The 20453-nt window shown below is 32.6% G+C and overlaps 1 protein-coding gene across 1 annotated transcript in view; it reads left to right on the forward strand.

Annotated features, from left to right (window-relative positions):
• SUGT1 (SGT1 homolog, MIS12 kinetochore complex assembly cochaperone) overlaps window positions 1–20453 on the forward strand; it is a 67783-nt gene that overhangs the window by 42046 nt on the left and 5284 nt on the right. The window lies entirely within an intron of this gene.

The raw sequence follows: 20453 nt of genomic DNA on the forward strand, positions 1-20453 counted from the left end.
GTGCCAACTAGCTGCTCCTCCCACATACTCCCCCCCCTCATTTCTTCTCCCCCGCTGATCTCAGTTTGCCTTGATTTTTTAAGAAATATGACTGAATTCTATTCAGCAACATGACTTCATATCCAGTCCTCATGTCTCTTCTGAATTTCACATCTCCAACCTCTTGCTTAATGTCTCTACCTGGATGTTTTACAGAAGTTTCAAAGGCAACAGTTAATTATCTTTTCCTGTAAACCAGAGGTGGGAAATCTCTTTTCTGTCAAGGACCATTTGCATATTTATAACATAATTCATGGGCCATATAAAAATATCATGTTATAGAACACAAGCAGTGGGAGATTGTGGTATCCAACTTTCTTTTTTGTCTTTTTTTTTTAATTTTTATGTTTTTCTCTCTTTTTAAAATTTTTTTATGTACATGTATAGTTTTCAACATTCACCGTTATAAAACTTTGTATTCTGAATTTTTTTCTCCTTCTCTTCTCCCACCCCTTCCCTTAGACATTAAGTAATCCAATATATGTTAAACATGTGAAATTATATATATATATATATATATATATATGTATGTATGTATATTTCCACAATTATCAGCTGCACAAGAAAAATCAGGTCAAAAAGGAAAAAATGAGAAAGAAAATAAAATGCAAGCAAACAACAACAAAGAGTGAAAATACTATATTGTGATTGACACTCAGTTCCCATAGTCCTCTCCTGGGTGTAGAAGGCTCTCTTTTTATCACAAGATCTGGAACTGGCCTGATTCATCTCATTGTTGAAAAGAACCACGTGTACATCATATAATCTTACTGTTGCCTTTTACAATGTGCTGGTTCTGCTCGCTTACCTTAGCATCAATTCATGTAAGTCTCTCAAAGCATCTCTGAAATCATCCTGCTGATCGTTTCTTATAGAACATTAATATTCCATAACATTCATATACCATAACTCATTCAGCTATTCTCCAATTGATGGACATCCATTCAGTTTCTAGTTCCTTGCCCCTACAAAAATGGTTGCTATGAACATTAGTGCATATGTGTTGTACCCAGCTCAGTTTATCATCACCTTAGCAAATGATTTTATAGGCCTTATATGACCTGCAGGCTGGATGTACTCCATACCATTCTCTAAACCATGCACTTTTCCCTTTTTTCCCTCTTCCATTCTTTATTTTTGTGAGAGAAGTCACCATTCTTCTTCATAGCCTAAAGAGTTATTCTTGACTCTGAAATTACCCTTACCTCATTAATGCCATTCAATTGCCAAGTCTTGCTGATTATTTCTCCTTGAATTTTTTTGAATCTATCTTTTTTTTTTTTTTTTTTTTTGCTTATACCATAACAACTCTAGTGCAGGCTGTCAATCCTGGACTATTTTCTGGTCTCATAATTGGTCTTGCCTTTGGTCTCTCCCCTTTTAAATTCTTCACTCACATAGTTGCCAAATTGACATTCCTAAAGTATAAGTCATTTCTAGCTTGCTATCAGTGGTAATGAAAAGTCTTATTTAGTTCCTCATGCTGCAAAAAACTACATGGCCTTCTTATAATCAATTCTTTTCCTTCTTATAATTGTATAAAATAGGTATTCCTTTGTCATTTTAGAGTCTGTCTCACACTTATGTTTGAGGCTTCTCATATGACTCACCCCTTTTTATACAGGCTGTCTCTGAAAGAATTGGTTTCCTTATATCTGCCATTTGCAACATGAGTGCCCTTTGAGGCTCAGCATTAGTGCCACTTGCTTCAAAGTGACTCATTACCTCAATTATCAATCTCACCACTTTGTCTTTATTTGGTATGTATCCCCTAGGTACTTATCTGTGAATATGTTGAATATAAATTTTTGAAAGCAGGTACTGTCCCATTTGGGTACCTAGCATTTAGCACAATGACTGTCATAGGTGCTTAATAAATTTTTTTTATTATGGAACATATACCCTGAACATAGCAAAAAAAAAAAAAAAAAAAAAAAAAGAACTTTTGTTTTCTGCTAAGTCCCAATTTCCTACAAACTACAGCTCATTCTTAGTTTTAATCTGTATAGTTTTCTGGGCTCATGTCACTTTTTAATGTATTCTCTTGGTTATATATCTCTGTTTTAACCTGTTTTAATCTTTTAAACTTGTCCTTTTTTGAATTAGAGTTAACCATAGAACCATCTCATAAATGGTACAAAGTAACCATTATTAATTATGTCATTAGTTTCATTTTTCAGCCACCCCACCATATTTTTCTAGCCATTTTCACTTTTAGTATTGTAGGTCATGGGACCACATCTGAATTTATTGAAATATGTTTCTCTAAAGGCTATGATAAATGTAATGTAATGTAATCTCTTGAAAAAAAATCTTGCTGCACTTTTATTTTACCAATTAGTTTAATATTCTGTCTAGAATATTAGTTTTTCATTATTCTTATATGCTGAGAAATGAAGTTTTCATGTGCTTAAGAATTATTATCCCTAATCCAGAGGTTCCATTGTATAGTGTCATGCTCACTTAACACATTGTCATACCAAATCATTAGTTTTAACAGTTAATTTAAATAATCTTCTCTGTGCAGCAGGGGGAGCCAAAATGCAACATAAATTGTATGCAAAAGCTTTCTCCAAACTTTGTGTTTGAGTCTTCCCATTCCTTAGATAAAATTGCATTAAACCTTACAAGAAGGATAAAAATAATTTGCTTACAGTATTTTTGTTAGCATTTTTGAACAATTAGTATGGTAGGTGAATATAGTTTTTACTTAATAGAGTAAGTGAAATTTGTAATTTCATGAATTAGTTCTTTCAGTCTACATTCCTTTTTTTTTTTTCCCTATGGAGTATTTTTACTCCCGTTTGCTTCCGTCTTTAAGGCTGCATGGTTTGCTTTTTTTTCTTTCATTTATACCTATCCAGTGGTTAATTAGAATGAAAAATTTTCTATAGGAAAAGCTAAAATAGATTAATAAATTATTTGGTTAGTGAAATAATTTAATTGAAGTACTAAACTGTTTAATGGTAGGCTAAAATTAAGTTACTTTTACTAAGTGCAAGATTACAGAAATACCTTCCTACTAATCCATTTTACTTTTTAAAAGAAATTTTATTATCTTTTTTTTTTAAAGTTTATTTTTTATTCATTTCAAATTAGAAAAAAGAAAAAAAAAAACATTGCCATGGGCACAGCAGAACATGAGAGGATTCAAAATGAGGCTATAAATTTCCATTTTAAGAAAGTCTCTGTAATAAATATTATATAATGTGGTTAGTCAGAGCTACCTTTCTTTTCTTCCTTGTAGGTTTTCTTTTGCTCTTTCCTGTGCACTTTTAATTCTTTTTTCCCTTCCTTTCTTCCATCTTCTCCTCCTCTCCCCCCAAAAAAACAGCAGTTAAGTGTGGATGTATTTATTATACTTACATACATATGCTTGTATATATATACATATGCATAGATATTAATAGATATCTATTAATAGATATCTACATATCTAATAGATATGCACATATATTCACATTCATGTTCATATACATTTGTGATTATTTGTCCTCTGTTTTTTGAAGGTGAATAACAATTCTTCTTAAGTCTAAATCTTTCTATATTTTTCTAAATCCACTAAGTCATTATTTCCTACACCATTGGAATATTCTAACCTTATGCTCTCTAGTTATTTTAAATTGTCTAAAACTAAAACAATCTTGATTTATATGACTGGCATATAGTGTAGTTTTCCCTATTTTTCCTTTTTTGATTAAATCTATTTTAGCTTTAACTTTAAATCAATGATTATTAGCTCTGTTTTTTTTTCCCCAATAAGTTCTACTCCTAATCATTGTTGTTATGTTTGTGTTTGCGCACTTATTTCCTATTTCTACTGACTCATCTGCTTTACTACCCGTTACCTTGCCACTACTTAATTTACACTCCCCACTCTTCACAAGAATCTCTCCCTTATCCTCTCTTTCTTCTCCTTTTCCCTTACCCCCTCTTGTTTCTGTCTGAATTTAGAAGACTTTTAAAGTACACACACACACACACACACACACACACGCACACACACACACGCACACGCACGCATGTATGTGTGTGTATATATGTAACTATATCATTTGGGAAATCAAATTTGGTCATAATTTTTCCTGCTTAATAAATTTCTTGGCTTTATTTGATTTCTTATTAATTTCTAAGACAATAATCATAGGAGTATGCTTTTAATATAGAATAAACTGGGCTATGCAGTAGTAATTTAAAAAAATTGCTTCTAAATAGAAGTGTGAACTAACAGAATTTCTGTCAAAGTAATCTTGATTTGTGGAAATGTTATTGCCTTCTTGTCTGACTAAAAGATTTAAATTTTTTTCTTTCTCCCTTCATGCTGCTTATGTTATAAAGGAGATGATAGGTTCTTAACAATAATTTCTGATTGGAAATAGTCATCTTTTCAGTGATTGAATCTTAGATCATTAATTTGTTTTAGTCTTTTAATTACTTATTTGTCTAAAATGTGTCCTTAGATGTGAAGAGGGCTACTGGGGAAAAACCCTAATTATATTATTTTGTTTTAATTTGCACTACAACCATCACTTTTTGTTTCTTCTGATCATGGTAGATTATGATAGTATAGTATAACGATATAAAGGTCTTGCAAAATGTATTGTATGTGAATTATGTGTATATGTGCATATATGTGCATATACACAGACATAAAATCTCCAAAAATGGAGAGATTTTGAAAGGAGTGGAAGCTTCAAATTCAGTTTAGCAAATGTTTGTTTAGGTACATAGTGTGTACGAGGCATTATACTTGTGGTATAAAAAAGTACAGTGCATTTTCTCTATCCCTGAGGAGCTTTATGTGTTAATTTCTTGCAAAAAAACCCATAAATGATAACAGTTTTACGTTAACTATAGTACTTAATTATAAACTCAACTCTGTTGAAAATTTGTGAATTTCCTTTAGTTGGTGGTGAAAGAAACCTCCTTACTCTCGGTTATTATAATTTAAGGCTGAATAACTGAATTTCTCTCGGTTATTATAATTTAAGGCTGAATAACTGAATTTTTGCATGCTTTCTTTGGCTTTGGAGTGCATCTTTAACATCATCTTTAGTAAATTCATAAGTTAGAAATCATTATATATAAAAGTTTAAGCTCAAAAGTCAATTAGGGAATTCTTATTAAAAACTTTGTTTTAAGTATTAATTTGAATATGTTTAGGGTATATACTCATTTCTGAATATTTTGCCCTATAGGTAAGCAAAGATAGATGTGAGTATCAAACTAGTTTAGGTAACTTTTGACTTAAATTTGAAACAATCTAGTTTACTAATGGTTTTTAATAAGATTATCTGAAGTAATTATCATAAATTTTTGTAGAGGGAGACTGAAATTGAATTGGTGGTAATTCTAGGAATGTTGTGCCAAAATCATTAAGATTTAAAATCTTAGGATTTTTAAGTGAAAAGTGAAAGTGTAAGTATAGAAAGGGATTCATGGAAATTTAGTCTTATTTTTCCTCATACTTTCAAAAAGCTTCATAAATTGATAGTTACCTGCAGCTGTTTTAATGAATAGATTAACTGTAATTTAAAGTTTAGGTCAGTACATTGCAGTTTAAACAGCTTGTTGCTAGGAGCTTTGACTTTGGATTTACAAAGGCTCTTTTGTTCTCAGGTCTGTGTGGTTCCTCAGGTTTTAGTGGCTTTAGGTAATACTGTGACTTTTTTCCTTCTCAACTATTCAGGTAAAAGAAGAAAGTTTTTAATGTATGATTCAGAAGTAAGAATATAATATAGGGTAGGTGGTTGAGAAAAGAATGGATCATGGAGAATAAATAAACTGAGCTATCTGTCCTTTGGTATTCCATTCCTGTATGTTGCTACTTTTATATCCAACTTCATATTTTTCTTAGAAACGGATGGACTTATACATTTCAGAATGGAAATGAAAGTATGAGTAAACTCTCCAGCATCTGTAGTTGTTGGCACATTCATATTTTCTCCCAAATTATCTAGTAAAAAGTAATTGTGTTTGTTAGTGAAATTAGCTATATTCCTTGATTTTAAAGAGTTCTGCTAGATATTAGATCCTGTAATTTTTAGTAATCTTGTATACATCACTTTTTGTACAAGTTATATGTTATAGCATAACAGATAGATCTCATTTAATATTGTAATGATAGAAGATGATTTTAATTCTTTACAAAAGAATTCCCTTCAAGATTGCTTAAGGTACAAATAAGGGTAGATTTATTTAAAAATGTATCTATATTTAATTTCAAAAACAAGAATTGCAAGCTATATCAATGTGTTATTTAGTATTACCATAGCTGGCTTGGTTTGTGGAGACTTGAAGGCTTGTCTAAGTTCATGGTTCAGGCAGGCAGCTGCATCTTTTTTGATTGCTGCCTATGTCTGAGTAAGTCCCTAGTTAAGTTGGATGCTGTGGTTGTTGAGAGATGTGAAAAAGAAGAGGCAGAAAGATTAAGCAACTGATTGGACATGTAGGTTGAAGGAGTCCAGGATAATGATTATGAACTTGGGCACTGAAAAGAGAGATGTTGGGGAGAAAGAAATAAAATTAGTTCAATTTCACATATTGAATTTAAGATATTTCTGTGACGTGTATTTTGAAATATTCAATAGGCAATTAGATATGGAACTGAACTTTGGGAAAGAGATGAGGTCTGGATAAATTGACCTGGAAATTATTTGCTTTTAGAAATGACAGTTGAAGGGATAGGAACTCCTGAGGTTATCAAGAAAAAAAATAGGAGAATAGGACTCAGGACAATTTAGGAGAAAACCCATAGTTAGGGGGAATGATGTGGATGATGAGCAGGCAAAGGAGAATGAGAAGGAGCAAGCCAGATAATATGAGGCAAACCTGAATATTTTCATAAAAACCCAGAAGAGAGAAGAGTATTCAGAAGAGAAGAGGTCAACAGCTAGACTGGATTAATCCAAATATTGAATCCCATGGAGTTGTTGCATAAATTCAATTTTGCATGATTTGAAGTTATAATTATCTAAAACGTAGCACTTGGTTCCAGGCCAAAAGGAAATTTATAATGTGAATTTGAAAAAACAGTGACATATAGGGATTTAGCTGTTTGTATAAAGTAGATCACTTGTAGAGCTTTGCAAAAGGGTGAGATAGAGCAGTTATACTTCTATTTCTGGAGATAATATTTGTTCTTTAAAATTTTCAAATGAGTACTTAGATGGCCCTGAAGTCAAGAAGACCTGAGTTCAAATGTGGCATCAGACACTTAATACTTCCTAGCTGTGTGATCCTGGGCAAGTCACTTAATCCCAATTGCCTCAGCAAAACAAAAATATAAAATTGCCATTATTTACTTTTTTTGATACTTTTTGGTAGCTTTTTGCATATTGTCATTGTGTCTATTGTTTTCTTAGTACTCTTTGCTTCTTCAGTTATATAGATCTTTCCATGTTTTTCTGTATTCATCCATTTATCATTTTTTACAGCACAGTTATATACTACAGTTTGTTTAGCTGTTCCCCTGTTAATGAGTTATGTACTTTGTTTCCAATTTTGGCCATCACAAAAGGACTGCTATAAATATTTTGTAATACATAGGGAAACTTTGTTCTTATTGATGTCTTCTTTGGTACATAAACCTAATAATGAAATCTCTGGGATCCAGTGAAGGAAGGGTGTGGATATTTCAGTCATTTTCATTTGTATGATTCAAAATTATTTTCCATAATGGTTGTGCTGATTCACAACTCTAGCAACAATGCACTACTGTTCCTATCTTTCCATAACTCCTCCAACACTTACTATTTCCATCTTTTGTTAGCTTTGCCTATTACTTGTGATTTGGAGCATTCTTATGGTTGCTAATTGTTTATAATTCTTCTTATGAGAATTGTTAAATTTTTGTCTCTATTTTTTTTTTGGGAGGGGGGGGAAATGGCTTCTGGTCTTAAATATGTTAATTCTTCATTCATTTAAGTACCAACCTCTCTTTTTTTTAATAAACATTTTCATTTTTTTAGTATTTGTTTTATTTGAGATCATTAAAAAAATTTTTTCATACTTAATAGTATTTTCCCCCAGTTACATGTAAAGATAGTTACCAGTATTCACTTCTATAAGTTTTTGAGTTCCATTTTTCCTTTATTGATGGAACACTTTGTAATTGAATCTATCAGAATATATTATATGTGTACCAGATATTTTTTACATTTTGTAGTTATTTGGAATGGGAGTTTCCTTTCCATTATTGTTATTGGTACTTTATTCTTATGTAGAATGCTAATTTTTTTTTGAAAATTTATTAAATGGCCTATAACTTTGTTGAAGCTATTGTTTCTTTAGTAACTTAGTAAAAGTTGTAAAAAGTTCTTCGTGTTTTTCCAAGTAAATTGGAAGTAGGGATAGTTTTATCTCTTCTTTATTAATCTTAGTGTCTTTAATTTCTCTCTCTTAGTAGATAACCTTTTTTCAAGGAGTTTGGCTGAGAAAAGAAGGAGACATATAGGACAGTAGCTTAAGGAGATTATATGGTCTAATAAATATTTTTGAAGAACAGTACAAAATAATCCTCATTCTTTTGTAACTTTTCTTTGATTCTGCAGTAATTCTGGCAGAGTGGTGGAAAGAAGAATCAAAGTGTACTAAGAACCAGTTTTTAGACTGTGAACATTAACTTACCTTTTGGTAAATTGCTACAAATTAAATTAGAAGACAAAAAAGAGATATTGCTAAGTGGAACTAAGCTAAGTGGAAGGATGATTCTCACCATGGAGAGTTTTCTCAATAGTATTTACTTTTTCCAAATACATGTAAAGATAGTTTTCAACATTCATTTTTATGAGACTTTGAATTCTAAATTTTTCTCCCGCCACCTTTTTACCTACCCTTCCCCAAGAGAGCAAGCAATCTGATACAGATTAATAAACATGTGCAATCCTTTTAAACATATTTCCATATTTCTCATGTTATGCAAGAAAAATGAGACAAAAAAGGAAAAAAGTCACAAGAAAGAAAAAGCAAACACACAAAAAAGGTGAATATACTGTGTTTTGATCCATATCTCTCTAGATGTGGATGGCATTTTCTATTCCCAGTTGATATTGTCTTGGATCACTGCATTTGCTGAGAAGAGCCAGGTCCATCACAGTTGATCATCACATAATCTTGCTGATATTGTATACAGTGTTCTCTTGGTTCTGCTCACTTTATTCAGCATCAGTTCATGTGAGTCTCTCCAGGCTTTTCTGAAATCAGCCTGCTCATCATTTCTTAGAGAACAGTAATACTCCATAACATTCAAATATCAGCCATTTGATGGAAATCTCTTCTATTTCTAATTCTTTGCCACCACACGAAGAGCTGTTAACAAAAACTTTTTGCACATGTGGGTCCTTTTGCCCTCTTTTATGATCTCTTTAGGATACAGGCCCAATAGAGACACCACTGGGTCAAAGGGTATAGACTATTTTCTTGTCTTTGAGCATAGTTCCATATTGTTCTCCAGAATGTTTGGGCCAGTTCATAGTTCCACCAGCAATGCATTAGTGTCCTAATTCTCCCACATCTCCTTCAATATGCATGATTATCTTTTCCTGTCATTTTAGCTAACCTGATAGGTGTTTGGTGGTATCTCAAAGTTGTTTTAATTTTCATTTCTCTAATTATAGTGATTTAGAGCATTTTTTTCATGTGAGTTTAGATGGCTTTAATTTTTTCATTTGAAAATTGCCTGCCCAGCTGTGTCCCTTGTAATCTAGACTGAATTGGTTTTGTTTGTATAAAACCTTTTTAATGTAATCAAATTTATCTATTTTGCATTTCATAATGGTTTCTATTCTTGTTTGGTCGTAAATTCCTCCTCTCTCCAAAGATTCAACAGGTAAACTATTCCTTGCTCTCCTAATTTGCTTATAGTATTACTCTTTATTGCATTTTGTTTAAAATGCAAACTTCATTGGCACTTATTTCTCTACATAATTTGACATATGCTTGTTTTTTCAATTTTATTTCATGCTATTCTCCTTACATTTTGCAGTCCAACCAAACTGGCCTACTTTCAGTTTCTAGACTTTTTAATAGTTTTTCTTTAGTGTCTTTGCCTTGTCAATCTTTCCATAGCTGGGATGAACTTCTTGAAAATGTGTCTCTCTCTCATTTTCCTTCTGCTTTTGAAACCTCAAAGCATTGTGCAAACTATAAGTTTAGCAGTGGTCATTGTTAGCAACTGATAACAGATGACAATAACTCAAGATTATGAACTTCTTTGATTGAGACAGTGAAAGAGCTCTCAACTAAAAAAGCACTTAAGAAAATTTATTATTAATCAAAATAATATAATCAAGTTAATCAAAATAAAATAATTATTATTAACTACAATAGAGTAGTTGCTTAAGGAAGGACCTATTTCTACCCAGTAAGGCAATTGGGCTTAAGTGACTTGCCCTGGGTTACACAGCTAGGAAGTGTTGAGTATCTGAGAGTGAATTTGAATGCAGGTTCTCCTGATGCCAGGACTATTATTATATCCACTGAATTATTTATTTGCCCTTCTATCCAATATTTTAACAAGAATTATAAAACACTTATTTCATCAGTTATAAATGGCATGACATTAGGCTTTCTAATGTATCTATAAATTGCTTAAACAGTAATTAGCTTGGTAACCAATTACATTTACATTTTTTATGACATTACATAAAATGCACATTTTTGTTATTGTCTAATGTGTTTAAAAACCCATCGTTACTGCCCTATTTTTACTGCAACAAAATTGAATATGTATAAACAACTTGGTTTGCATTACATAATTCAGGAGAAATTCTTCTCTGCATAGAGATTTTGACATTTGTTTTTGTGACTTTGGGGAGATTGAGGATCCCTTGATAACACTTTCAGAAATGATCTAGAGATACATGTTTTGCTGCTTTGTTTTTCTCATTACATTATTTTATTTCTGTAAGAAGTATCGACATTAGAAATCTGGTTATTGGTGGTTTTGCTACCTTTGAAATAAAATCTTCACTTATGCTGTACTCTCATCAATCATTTAATCATTTATTAAGCTCCTGCTATGTACTTGGCACTAGGATTCAAAAACAAAAATGAAATAGTTTTAGCTTGCAAAGAACCTACTTCTAATGGAGTAAGTAACATGCATATGTATATAAGATACACTAAACAGAGATATAAGGTAACCATCAAGGGAAAGGCACCAGTAAGTGGAAGGATCAGGAAAAACTTAATGCAGAAGGGAATGTTTGAGTTGATTCTTGAAAGAAACAGTTTTCCATGGGATGGTGAGGAGGGGAACCATTTCAAACATGGGATACAGCCCGTGCAAATGCATGAAAATAGCAGGTGGAATATTGTATATGTATAACCGTAAGTAGTCAAGAGTGACAGGACCATAAAATGTGCAGATGGGGAATAAGGAGTAAGATGGCTAGAAAGGTAGAATGGGGCTAGATTTTTAAAGAATTTTAAATGCTCTGTAATAGGATCTCCTAGAATTTATAGAGTTAGGGAGAATGACATCATAAAATCAGTGTTCACTTGGACAGGCATCTTGAGGATGGAATTGAATGGACAGACTTGAGAGAGGGAAACAATTAGGAGCCTATTGTAGTAGTTGGGAAGAGAGAGTTGATGAGGTACCTCAACCAGAGTTGTGACTGTAACAAGAAAGAAGGGGGAAAATATGTAAAAGATGTAGAGAGAGAAAAAAATAATTTGGCAACTTTTTCATATATGCAAGTGCAGAAGACATTGAGGTGGAGAGCCTACTTTACTAGAAGAATGGGGACATTCTTGACAGAAACATGATAGCTTGGGAGAAGATAGTGGATAGGGGAAGAAAGATAGAGAGTTTTGTTTTGGATCTTTTGAATTTGATGTGCCTCTTAGACATGGGATTTAAAGTATCAAATAACTAGTAGGTGTTAAGAGTGTGGAGTACAAGAGAGAGACTTGGGTTAGCTAGATCTTGGAGTCATTTTCATAAAAATGATAATTTTTTTTTCTTTTTTTAAAAAAAGTTATTAAACTAAATATAAAATAAGAAAAAACCAAATAGAAAAAGAAAGACAGAAAAAGGAAAACCAGAACAAAACATTGTCATGTGTCCAGCAGAATATCAGAGAGCATTCAAAATATGTAACAGAAAAAGAGATTATATTCCTGATTGTATCATTTCTTCCTCTGCATCTTATTTATACAGCATAATTACTATTTTTACCTTTGCCTAGATAATTTTGCTTTTTTAGAGTTAGGTCATACTCAGCTCTGCCCCAATCTTTCTTTTGGATTATCCAATTATTAATGTCAATCTTAGAATATGGTTTATATTTCCATGTATAAAACACATAATATTTTGTCTTTATTGAACCTCTTGAAATTTTTCTTTGATGTTGGCTTTTATATATTAATTTTTTTATTGAGTTTAGGCATGGTTGAGATAAAATCCTGAAAATTTGGGAGTTAACTGAATGCCCATTTTTTTGTTCAATATTATGCTTAATTTTGCCAGATATAACATTTTTGGCTGCAGGTCTGGTTCTTTTGATTGTCAGTGTATAATATTCTAGGATCTGCAGTCTTTTATTATAGCTGCTGATAGATCCTGTACAATTTTTATTGTAGCTCCAGCATATTTGGTTTATTTTTTTGTTTATATTTCTCTTTGATCTGGAGGTTTTGAAATTTAGCAGTAATGTTCCTTTGTGTTCATAGGATCTCTTTGAGGTGATGATTGGGGGATTTTTCCCATTTCTGCTTTCCCCTCTTGTTCTGTCACTTCAGGACAGTTTTCTTTTATTATTTCTTGTATTATTGTGTCAAGGTTCTATTTTTTGGTCACAGTTTTTAGGCAGTCCAATTATTCTTTTGTTTACTCCTCTTGATCTGTTCTCCAAATCTGTTATTTTTTAAATAAGGTGCTTCACATTCAGAAGAGAAGAGTTTTTTCCCATTCTTTGTATTTTGTTATTTCTTGAGCTCTTATAGCTTCACTGGCTTCTTGCTCAATTCTAATATTTAAAGAATTGTTTTTTTCTTTAAGACTCTGGATCTTTTTTTCTAGTTTAACTTTCTTTTCAGAATTTTTTTTGTTTGTTTTTCTTGGATGGTTCTTATTTTTATTTTTAAATTTTTTCTTCTATTTCTCCCAGTTGATTTTCAAAATCTTTTTTGAGTTCTTCTATAAATTCTTTCTGGTCAAATAGCCATTTAATGTTACTCTTTTGAGTAATTACTTCACTATCATCCCTGAAGATATACCCTGGTCTTCCCTGTTCCCATAGTAAGTTTCTATGGATGGGTTCTTTCTCCTTTGACTTTTTGTTTTTAATTATTATTATTTTTTTAATGAGAATTGATTAGTGTAACCACTCTGGTTCTGGGTTGAGGGAGTGAGGGGGGGCTAAGGAAGGAAGAAGGAATGCAGGGGGAAGAGAGGGAGGGAGGAGATGGTGCTCCTAAGTTCACTTCATTTCTCCCTTCTGGTCTGGAGCCCCAATCCAAGAATTCCACCCTCCTGTAACTGCTCACAGCCAGTATGCCCTCTTCTGCACTCACTGGGTTTTTTGGTTCCTTCTTGTCCAGGGTCTGGTCTCAGCATCTGGGCTTGGTTCCTAATCAGCAGGCCTCATTTTTTACAGACTCAGATCTCCGACTCCCCATTCTGTCTGGGGGATGAATTTAGGCTGTCCTAAGAGGACTCCTGTTCTTCCCTGAATCTTACTTGTTTTTTTACCCTCCTATGTTTGCCTTGAGGCACAGTCTTGTTCTATTTGTGTGGGAAATCTAAAAAGCTTGGAATTTTCTGACCATCTTCCCAGAATCTTCCCCATAATGATAATTGAACTCCTTGGAGCTGATGAGATCATCAAATGAGACTCTTATAAAGAGAAATGAGCCCAGGAAAGAGCCTGGAAATGCACCCTTAATCTTTGTTATAGGGATGATACAACAATAGAGACTGAGAAAGAGTGGTTGCTTAGAATGAGGACCAAGAGAGATCTTTGGCATATGTCATATATAACATTTTCCAAAGAAGAGAGCTTGTTCAGAGTAGAGAGAGGTCAGTGGTTCCAAAGCTGCAGAGAAATCAAGAAGGATCGGCATGTGTAGCTTCATGTTAAGCTTGTCTTTCTTTAAAATGTATCTTAATTGGATAGAATTTTTCATTGTTTTATCCTTTACCATATTTTTGCTTTTGCTTCACAGTGTCAGGAAGCCTCAGAATTTAGCTTGAATTGTGGTTGAGCTCAAAGGCACACATTGTTGAATTGGATCATCCATTTTAAAGGTTTGAATACAATGTACTATAAAATAAAGAATTCGCCTTATAAAATGATGAATTCACCTCTTTCATATAAATGTGGCAGAATTTATGCATTGAAGTGAACATGGTTCTTAGAGTAATCTTTAGAGATTAAAATGAATTCAACTGACTCGGAAAGAGTTCTGGATGTGGAGACAGAGAATCTGGGGTGCACATCTGACTCTTTGCCTTACTTACTCTGTGATGTTGGTCAAGTGACAGTCTTGGTGAGGTTCAAATTTCTTCACCTATAAAATGAAAGTATAGAACTAAATGACTTCTGAGGCCCTTTCTAGCTCTTATGTGCTTTTGTAAATAGTTGACTTATTTCTCTTTTAAAAATTTTTCAATAATATTTTATTTTTCCAAACATATACTTTTTTCCCTTTCTTTATCTCCCCCCTCCCCCTAGTCAGCAATAATCTGATATTGGTCAAATATGTGCAGTTCTTTTAAACATATTTCCATGTTTGTCATGCTATGCAAGAAAAATTTTTTAAAAAGGAGGAAAAAACATGACAAAGAAACAAAAAGGTAAAAATATTATGCTTTGATTCACATTCAGGGTCCATGGTTCTCTCTCCAAGTGTAAATAACGTTTTCCATCCCAGGTCTATTGAGATTGCCTTGAAATCACCACATTGCTGAGGAATAACTCTTAAATTTTTTAAGTACTTTATTTTTGTTTAATTTTTAATAATAGCCTTTTATTTTCAAAATATATGCAAAGATAGTTTTCAACATTCACCCTCACAAAACCTTGTGTTCCAAATTTTTCTCCCTCCCTTTCCTCCATGCCCTTCCCCTAGACAGCAAATAATCCAATATAGGTTAAACGTGGGCAGTTCTTCTATACATATTTCCACAGTTATCAAGTTATATAAGAAAAATCATATCAAAAAAAGAAACAAAAAAGCAAGCAACAACAAAGATGAAGATGCTATGTTGTGATCCATACTTGGTTCCCACAGTCCTCTGTCTGGGTGTAGATGGCTCTCTCTATCACAAGGATATTGGGACTGACCTGAATTATCTCATTGTTGGAAAAAGTCATGTCCCTCAGGATTGATCATCCTATAATGTGGCTGTTGCCTTGTACACAATAATCTCCTGGTTCTGCTTATTTCACCTAGCATCAATTTGTGTCTCTCCAAGCCTCTCAAAAATCATCCTTCTGGTCGTTTCTTACAGAATAATAATATTCTATAACATTCATATACCACAGTTTATTCAGCCATTCTCCACTTGATGGGCATACACTCAGTTTCCAGTTTCTTGCCACTACAAAAATGACTGCCACAAACAGTTTTGCACATGTGGGTCCTTTTCCTTCCTTTAAGATCTCTTTTGGGATATAAGCCCAGTAGTAACACTACTGGGACAAAGGATATGCACAGTTTGATAACTTTTTGAGCATAGTTCCAAATCGCTCTCCAGAATGACTGGATCTGTTCATAGTTCCACCAACATTGTATCAGTGTCTGAGTTTTCCCACACCCCCTCCAACATTCATCATTGTCTTTTCCTGTCATCTTAGCCAATCTGACAGGTGTGAAGTCGTATCTCAGAGTTGTCTTAATTTGTATTTCTCTAAAAACCTAGCTGAGCAGGGCTGGTTTATTTCTCCACAGCTGGAAGCCCCACTTGCCTCTTTGGATGAAGAGGGATGATTAGACTGTGAACTGGAGAAACTCCTTATGGGAAAAAATTCGTTTGGAACTTGGCAATTTTGCCACTAGTTAGGAGTTAGTTGTTTACCAGTTATTTAACAAAATTTAGTTTCCTCTACCAAATAGATTGTAAATTCCTTAGGACAAGAACTGTATCTTATATTTCTTTTGCATTTATTGTAGTGCTGTATACATAGCAGGAACCCATATTCTGGGTTGGGTAGTTTGATTGACTTGAGTAAGTGTTGGTAGTCAGCTAAGAACTAAGGTACAAAGTTGTTATTATTGGTAATTCATTTTATTTTTCCCTTGTCTTTGCAAGCCTAACAACTACATTTGAATGTTCTTTTATTGAATTTTTAAAAAAAAATTTGTTTTAATTCAGTAAACATTAGTTCAAACAAATGGGTTAACACAGTGCACTTTCAGAGGATATTATTCACCCCCATGTGCCTTATTATGTACTTGACCAATACTCTTATGCTTCTCTATTTCAGATTTGTGTCATTGATTGCTTTGGCTAATATGCTATTTACCTATGAAAAAAGTTTCTGGAAAAATAATAATGAACATAGGATATTTTAGACATATAGTTTTAAACTTGCTTTAGGAATGAGGTTGTTATAGTGCAAATTCTCATCTGTGGGTTGTGAAGATCCAAATTTTCCTCTGTCACAAGGAATCATAATGCAGAAAACTTCCACAGTATGTCACGGTGTCAGACTAAATAGTGTGAAACTATTTTAAAATAAATTCAGTTCAAATTCAAAATGCTATACTGTTTATTTTGATACTTTGTTCACTGGAATTGTAGCAGTATACTTAGGTTATAACAGTACGTAAAGCTATATATCTTGGTGTAAGTTTCCTAGGAAAGTTCTTAATTCCAAAATTCCTTTTTTTTCTATTCTCTTTGTGCATTTAGAACACATATTAGAACAATCTTTTGGAGCTTTATTTTGTTTTCTTAATTACTCATTCTCCTTTTACTTATTTCCTTCAAAGCTTTTATTTTTTATTTTTTTATCTCTTGCTTCATTTCTTCTAGGTATTCATGTATCTTTGTGAGGATTTTTCCCCTTTGAATCTCTATATACACTTGTACCCTTTTTTGGGGGGTATCTCTGGAGTTACAATAATTTTAGATATTGGTTTATTTTCTTTGATTTGCTTATCTCTCCAGCTTCAGTTCCTTGGCTTTGTCCAAGTTCTAGGTGCTTTCCTGCTCTGCTTTGTGGATAAAATGATTGGTATATTTTTGACCTTGCCTTGAGTCCTTTGGGTACCTGCATTGACCTCTAGTTTTAGGAATTAGTTCTTGGTGTTTTGAGGTTCAGAGTGATGGATCTTTATGAAATAAAGATAATAGAAACCTCTAATGATGATTTCATAACAGAATCTTAAGGACCTTGGAGACCCTGAGCTTGGATTATCATTTTTGAATATTGTAGTTGCAGTGTGAGTTGCTGTCTGATCCTGGTTTTCAGGGCTTCAAAGGTTTTCTTTCACATGGTGCCTTTCCTGACCCCTCATTCTCTAGCTTTGAATATCCCACCCCCAAACTAGTTTATATTTATATATTTCAATTACATGTTGTTTACAACTATAGAATGTAAATTTGAATTCTGGGTTTTGTATCCTAATGCCACAATGCCCGACACATGGCATTTACTTGATGAAAGTCTTGTTGATTTATAAATTGATTTTTAACATAGTAGGATTTGCTGCTGATTAATTAGGAAACTAATAAGCACACCATCCACATCTCTGGGTTCCTGTTTGCAAGATGTGGATTTGTAAAATTTGTAAAATGTGGAAACTGGACTAGATGACCTCTAAACTCTTTTTTAGCTCAAAAATTGTCATGCTTCTGTCTAGAAATCTAATTTATTAAAGTTGGTAAAGAATTTTGACTGATGTTTTGGTATTTAATATGAGTCAATGTAAAAAGAATCGGATTTGTGTTTAAATACAGTTTTGTTATGGTTTTGTAATAGGGTGTAGATTTAAGTGCTTTTTTAAAAGTTAGCATTTCATTAGCATTAATTTGATGTTTCAGTTCAATATAGTTTCACATTAATTTGTGATTTTTACAGTAAGCTCTGAGAGGCAAATAAATTTGCTTTAATTTTCCTAAAATATGTGAGTTCTGGCCCTCCTTCCCTATAATATGGTGTTAAATATGTTTCTCTAAAAATGTTGCATTAGATAAGACCATCTGTCATTGTAGAATAGGCTGCTGGTTTAAAAATTTTATTGATGTATTTTGTTTTATATATCATGACTTTTTTAAACATCTAAGTTGTGTGTATATTTTGTGCACCAGTCTCCATTAATTTTAAAATCTTCCATTGGAATTGGCATAAACAAGGTACTGAAAACATTTTCTCTTCATTCAAAACTGAAATCCATTACTGGATACTGGCCATTTTCACCTGGATCATAAGGATTTCTTTTTCTGTAATACAGTCTAATAAAATGTTTAATGTTTTTAAAAGTGGAACTGCATTATAGAAGTAGTTTACTATTCTAATTAACATAAAACCAGTGATTGAACAGATGTTACTCCTCATAGCATCATAATCTTATTCTTAGATTTTGTTTTTTAAAATGTTGAAAGGAATTACTTCAATATTAATCATTCTAATGTGTTCAGTTTTTAAAATGGAAGACTATTAAATAAATAGGACTTTCTTCTTTTGAAAGTCACTTTTAAAGTTAAAAATATTTATTTATTCACTGTCTTTTATCAGCATTGTCTGTCCAGTAACTTAATATTCATAGATACTTTATTTAAATCATGTAGGTGTTATTTTGTAGGCCCCTTCTCCCTCCTTCCTACTCCTTAATAAATAGGTTAATGACTTGCTACGCAAAAACAAAAACAAAAAAAACAATAACCAAAAACAAAACAAAACAAAAAAACCCCAACAACACAAAAAAACCTCCACACAAACAAATTTGGTGGCTAGTATTTTGATTATAAATTTTTCAAGGCTTAGGCTTATCTTCAGGTTAATATAGTAAGTTGCCTAATAAGTTGTGGTAACTTCAAGTTTTGTAGGATCTTCTAGAGCATATATTTTATTGACATTGCCTTTAAAGACTGTGTAGGGTCTGGAATTCCCCCACCAAAGGAAAAGAAAAGATGGCTCAGAACAGAACCCTGAGGGACATCTATGGTGATAAAACTCTTCTTTAGGTGATGACCTTATTTAGATGCTGTAGTTACTATGTTGACAGAGTATCTGTTCTAAAGTAAAATTATTTTCTAAAAGAGGCAATAATAGTTGCTTTATCACAGTAATATATGTTCAGCTTAAACTCATAGATTAATTGAAAGGTCTATGGAGACAATATGTGAATCGCTGTACTATTCTGTGTAGTGTATTATATTCAATTAACTGTTTCCATATATATTAGCATATATTACTACCTTTACTTTTGTAATAAATTATGCAACTGTATTATTTAGCTTATTACTACACACTGAACAGCACTTAGCCACAGTACGTCTCATAGTCAATGTTGTTTCCTTTTGACTACTATTCTAATTTACATAGTTTTTATGAATTAAATAGCTGATTGTAAGCAGTAGGGATGAACTATTATAGGAGAGATATAGGGTTAGTTACACAAAGGGGAAAATATAGGATTGGATAGAGCCCCAGATAGAGAGCAAAAGGAAAACAATTTGTAATTGCCTCATTGTAAGATCAAGTTTAAGATTCCTTATTCTACTGTGTAAGATGCTCAGCTATCTGACCTATATCATCCTTTCTAGACAAAAAAATAAAAAACATTCCTACCTTCAAAGGTGTTGTATTCAAATTGGGAGGAAAATATTTTTACAGTTAAGTCAGTACCTTATAATTTAGAGTGGGAGAAAGGGATCTAAAAATTTCTTCCATTTTAGTGGAATTTTACTTTGCTTCCCTTTACTCCTTGACTTACCTCAAATTTATCTTATCCTTTTCCTCCTTTATATGTTTATGTATGCCATTCTCTCTTTTTGGAGTGTCCTTTCTTTACAGCTTTGCCTATTAAAATCCTGGCCATCTTTAATTAAGACCCAGATTGAAATACTACTTCCTCATTAAAACAGTATCACCCCCAACCACCCAGCTGATAGCTACTTACTGTCTTTATCATTCATTTGGTATTTATCATATACTTAGCTTGTACTTATTTCTTTGTCTGTCCCATTTTCCTTTCTAGATTACAGGCTCATAGAGGGCAAGGATTATGTCTTATTTATTTTTTGCAATTCTCTAATTCTTAGCATGGTGCTTTGCCCATGAGGGGCATTTGATAGATATTTACTGAATGCATTCATGAATCAAGTGAAATTCTTATTATAGGCATCAAAAAGTGATTGTGACATTTATATAATAGAAAAACAAGTTTCTAAAATAGTGCCTGTGGCCCTTATTCACAGAGTAAGCGTAAGTGTAAATTTTTTGTGAAAAAGATGA

This window comes from Sarcophilus harrisii, chromosome 3, assembly GCF_902635505.1.
Source record: "Sarcophilus harrisii chromosome 3, mSarHar1.11, whole genome shotgun sequence".
NCBI lineage: Eukaryota > Metazoa > Chordata > Mammalia > Dasyuromorphia > Dasyuridae > Sarcophilus > Sarcophilus harrisii.